At 44.3% G+C, this 5838-nt stretch overlaps 1 pseudogene; it reads right to left on the bottom strand.

Annotated features, from left to right (window-relative positions):
• Nucleotides 1–565: 565 nt before the first annotated feature.
• LOC146860004 (zygote arrest protein 1.L pseudogene) lies at nucleotides 566–1216 on the bottom strand (annotated as a pseudogene).
• Between the last annotated feature and the right edge of the window lie 4622 nt (nucleotides 1217–5838).

Below are 5838 nucleotides of genomic sequence, written 5' to 3'. Positions count from 1 at the left end.
TATTGCTGATGTGGCTAAAAGACAATTTACTACAAGGAATCAGCTTAAATCAGTAATTACAGCCCCAGGCATTATGGGCATGCAAATGGACCCTGGGACGCCTTTCTGGACATTGCAGTTACGGACTAGTAACAAATTAAACTGATATGTAGTGAAACAGAATTTGTCAATGCTGCAGTTGTTTTCCATGGAGCAACACAAATTTTATGCAGGAAAAAAATTAAACAAAAGGAATATTTTTAGTAACAAAATACCTTCAAAGTAGCTCCCAAGCATTTTGAAACAGGATAGTTGTGTTTTTAGGTCGAGCCTATAACGGCAGCGCGTATGCGCTGCTTGCTTTAGGAGTCATGCGGTATTCAGTACGGAGTGAAGCTTCCTGGAAGCTCCGCCCACTCTCTGCCCATTGGCTTGTGTCTTTGTCCTCCGTAAATGCTGTCTTCTGATTCATTTTGAGGATTGTTAGTCCCTACTTATGACGTCTATGTCGTCATTTCTCACCTTCCATGGCTACTGGCCCTTTTACTTCTCTTGTTACATGGTACATGTTCTTAAGTAGCACTATTTATTTTATGGAGCTCGTCACCAGTCTGTCCTCTTCAGGGGAGGCAGTGGTTTCTTGCTGCCCGGGCTCTGCGGCTGCATCCCTTACAGCTTTCTGGTCTCGCTTTTTTTCCTCTAAGCTAGATTCTTCTTGCTGGTCTGCAAGGCTACCCTGCGTGGGGATATCCGTCTCCACTGCGGGGGGCTCCCCAGAACTCTCCCCACTCTCGGGTTTCTCCTCTCCGCCGCCCTTGGCCTCCACGTCCTCTTCCTCTGTGAAGGTGGTTAATCTTCGGGAAGCAACAGGCCACAACAGTGCATTGGTCCGGGGAAAGCGTATCCTCTTGGGGGCAAGGAGACCGTAGTCCCATCGGGCTCTTGCAGAGCCTGTCTCCACACAAGCACTGAGGCGTCCTGCCAGGGGTTCACCTGCACCCGACATCCTGGGTGTTAGCCTTGCTCAGGGTCAGATTGCGGTTCACCTGGGACAAGATGGCCTTAAGCTGTGCACGCTGGTAGTTGTCAAAGTACTCTCCGGTGTCAGCATAGGAGGCAAGATAACCCCGCTGCCTCCAGCCACCTGCCTTGTTTTTAGTGTTCAGATACCTATAGTTGTACGGTGTGTAGGCCGAGTACATGGGCTGTCCTTAGCCTCGTCCGATAGCGTAGCCATAGTGTCTGGACCTGAGACCTAATTAAATAAGGGCGGCAGGTGAAGTGTACAAATGGCTCAATTAAAACATGAAATTGGCGTTTTGCAACCCCACCTGCAGGGACAGACCTCAGACTCAGCATAAGAACACAACAGGGCTTAGGGTGGATAACACAGAGTTGTATTAGCCCAAATCTATACTTCTGGTCTGGGAAAAATGTCTTGTTTAGCTGAACCTGTCCCTACCAAGTACGTTATGCGAGTAGGGCAGTACTTTAGCTTGTTGCTGTAGGCAACTCTGTCTCATGAAATTTTATCTCTCTAAACAAATGTTGCCTAAGTGTTTCTAGTGGCACTAAAACAGACCTAATTGATAGGGCAACAGTATGTTAAGTTTATCTATAGTAAATTATTATTTTCTTAAAGCGGATCGATGTTGACCTGATTTTACTATGGTGTCCTCCGTGGGTGTTTATTGTTAAAACAGAACTTTGAAATTAATTCAGAATACAGGTGCCTAGTTCGAGCACAATTTTAGTTGTGTAGGGACTGGCTACTATTGCTACATTATAATCGCGCTTGCAGAGCTCTGACGTTTTAGGCCCATGTCTGACTAGTGCATTCAGTCCATGAGTTTTCTTTGCATTGTGGATTTCCAGCCTTGATTTCACAAGGGACCAGCAGTATTACCAGTACAGGAATGCATAGTGAAACCTTGGCACTATATTTGCTGCTCCATTATAGATGTGGAGAACTTGAGAGCTCTGCGGTTGCTTGCCAAGCCATGAAATCTACAATCGGGGAAGGTAAGAGTGGGTGCTGAGGAGTCACTTACCCAGTATCAGGTATGGGGTTGTTCGCCCAATTGTGTGTTCTTTACTTTGGGTTCTAGTATTTGTATTTTTTTTAGCTTTGTGCTTCTAGCGCTAAAATTAATAGAAAGGAAGAAAAAATAATGCAGATCTACTCAAACCTTGGCATGCGCGAATGATTGCTGCTGTTAACACGGCTTGCAGAAACATTTCTTTTCTCTGGATCAAAGTTGGCAAAGCCATTTGTATGAAAGCTCAGTATTTGGAAAAGAGAAGCAAATAGTCAGGGGAAACTCTCTCAAAAATATGTAGCATCGACCTGGATACTCCTTTCCCATTAGGTATGGATTAGGCCTGGGCAGTGAACTCCGCTCCGCTCGCGGAGTTTGCGGAGTTCTCACACTCCACGTTACACGAAGCTCGCGGAGATCCGAAAAACTCCACTTCGCGCGGCGAGATTTTTCCTCGTTCGCGATCACCAACATCAAGTTGGCGAGCACGAGCGTGGAAAATAAACCTCCCAACGAGATTTCTCAACGCGGGGGGTCAGGTTTCTCGTTGCGAGTGGTCGTGTATTGAGAAACTGCCCGTTTGCATTGAGAAAGCTGCCAATCGAGTGAAAATCTACTCGAGCAGCAGAAAAGGTAAGCTTGCACTGTGCATGGTGCTGTTCGCAATGATTGCACAGTGCAGACATGCATCCAGCACTGTGCAATCACTGCGAACGGCATTTTTCTACCATACTCCGCCGCTCGCGGAGCCCCGCGTAGTGTGGCGGAGTTTCTTTTGCACTTCACGTAGCTTCGCGTAGTGCCACTCCGCGAACACCGCCCAGGGTTAGTATGGACACCCCACAGGTAGGATGGCCCAAAGATCAAGAGGCACTCACTACATACACCTGGTAGAAGGGCTTCAGATGGGTAAGGATCCGGCACACTGCTACACTGCATGCTCCTGGACTGCATTCACTGTGGGACAAAACAGGTTATGATGAATATGATTCCGGTGCACACTCACTCGGCATGCAGTTTGCTATCACACTAATTGCCTGTCACCTCAAGCTCCATACAGTGTTTCCCACAGTTTCCACACTTCATCCATTGCACACTGTGTAGTAGCATTTCAGCTGAATGCCCCTCAATGTTTACACTGCACACTTAACTCCAGGTTGAATTTGATTGTAATCATTCCTGTCATAGCACCCACTGCAGCCTTAGCCTATTCACACTATACCCAGTGTGCAATCACTATTCATACTACAGGGCACAAGAAACTCATACCAGAGTTGCAAGACAATGTAAATGCCCATAACATTGCATAGCTGGTATGATTTGGGTGATTCCATCCAACATGAATTCACTGCGCACGCAACTGTTGCCAACGCATCTGTTGCATGCTCACTTTGCACACATTTCACCAATCGTATTTCACACAGGAAGTGAAAGCTGGCCGCAGTACATTTGATGCATGATTTGCCAACGTTGTGAGGTGGAAGCTCTTCAACTGCAATATCATACTGTGAGCTAGGAGCAGTTTGGGAAAGTGCAGACACCCAGCACAAACTACCATTGCTGCTTGCAATGGACACTCTAAGAACATGCTCCTCTCACTGTTGCCCTTGCACATTTCACTATTGCAGTATGGTGGTTAAGCTAAAATTCAACTGACCCACGCTTTAACAGGGCAAGGGCTGAGTGTCAAACAGCTGCAAAAATATCCGTGTTGCTTTTAATTGTGCTTCGCCATGAGTTTAATGCTCTCAAGTTAAAGAGGAACATATTTCCTGTCCCTTTTGTTAACCATGTACCGTTTTCACAATGTATTGTACGGAAGCAAACTTGTATTCATAGAGTAAAAAAGAAAATGGGTATTGTTGACGTTAAACTGCATCAGCAAAAAAAGCAGTATGATGATGTATATGCGGGCAAACATCATTAGACCATCACCCATGCTTCGTGACATATGAACATTTGCACTTGTACGGTATGCTGGTATGGCAGCTTTTTAAAAAATTGCTGTTTCAAGAAGGTGGTAGCACATCTTGCACCGGTAAATTTTAAAAACGCTAAAATGTGCAAAAGTTCCTTATTTGGAAAGGAGCGCCCTGCCGCAAACTACAGACACTGGGACCTCCAAAAATTACATTGAAGATAAAAAACGCAGAAAAAAACACTTTCGGGAGGGGTGACAGACAGGGGATCAGCGGTTGAGCACACAGTGGTACAAGTAAAATCTGAGGAGAGATGGGAAGATTAGGGTAGGACAGATAGGAGAGCAACAGAGCAGTTGGGTATGGTGAATAAAAAAAACATCAAGAAAAGAAGGCCTGTGTGCGCAGAAAACAAATTTGGTAGACATTTGCTGTAACATGCTATGTGCTTCAGTACTAAAAAAGTAATTTCAAGGCTGCATAGTAGAAGTTACATATCATGTTTCATTGCAAAGGTCCCACTAACTGCAGTCAAATGTAAACATGGGCCACAGAAAAGATTTCAAACACACAAAATGTGATAGGAGGTCTGCTTGCAATAAATCTAACCAATGCCAATTGCTCGGGATAGTATTTCAACCTCTTGCTCTTTTTCTCACTATGCTATCTCACTTTGGGCATGCCACATAGTTCCAGTCAGCATAATTTAACTCAACGCTACACACTTCCAAGGCACAGAATTCAACTCTATACATTTCTGTGCCACACCACATAGTTGCACTACAAACCACGTTATTTCAACTCAACAACACAATTACATAACACACCACATACATTCAATCCACACTACAGAATTCCACATCATGCCTCAAAATTCAACAGCACACCACATAACTAAACGCCACAACATACCACTCCACAACACAAAATGCCATTTCACTCTATAACACACAATCCCACTACACATACTTCCAGTACACTCATTACCGCATAATTACGATCCACATATTTCTGCTACACTTCATGCAACATAATTTCACTAGAGAAATCCACTCCACACAATTCCACAACTAACAATTCCAATCCAACCCATGTAATTCCACTCCACATCACATACACCCACTACACTCCAATCCCAATCACATAGATAAATGACATTGTCATTAACATCGCCAATACCTCGAACTCTCTCAAATGCGAGACCAATTTGCATTGCAAATGCTTGTTCTTTGTATACCTGCAATAGGATAAACCTGTCCTGGTCCAGAAAAGTATTTCTTTTCCTTTTCAAAACAAATTGCCTACACAGCTATTGATATTAGAAAGAAACATTTGATTCATTGTAATAATGCTGCCACTTCCTCATGGCACCACTGTCTCTATCTCTTCATCGCACTACTGCTCCTCCATCTTCATGGAACTGCTTCTCCCTTTTCCCCTATGTGCTACTGCTCCTCTTCTTCATAGCATCACCCTTCAGCCCACTCCAATCTACCCTACTCTGCCCCACTTAAATCTGTCCCAATCTACCCCACCCAACCAACCCCAATTTATCCCACTCCAGTCTACCCCGCCCTGATCTACCCCTGTAAAGATGTACGAGGGACAATTGATGAGTTTCAATACCACTTTTTATTCTCATGTATCGGAGTATGAAGAGAAGCGTCCTATCCACAGGAAATCCAGAGAAACTGCCTCTTAGTAGAACACTGCAGCTAAGCAACTCAAACATTCTATATTCTCAATTATAAAACAAATGAATCATAGAGGATACACTAGTAGTTGAATACCACACACCTTCCCCCAAACATAACAATAAAACAAAACAAAACAAGGTAAACTTTACTTGCGAACATAGTCAAGCATTTTGGTAGGAACAAAGCAGGTGTGAGAACTCCTAC

Source organism: Triturus cristatus, chromosome 3_1 (assembly GCF_964204655.1).
Source record: "Triturus cristatus chromosome 3_1, aTriCri1.1, whole genome shotgun sequence".
NCBI lineage: Eukaryota > Metazoa > Chordata > Amphibia > Caudata > Salamandridae > Triturus > Triturus cristatus.
This window is presented reverse-complemented; position numbering and strand designations above follow the sequence as displayed.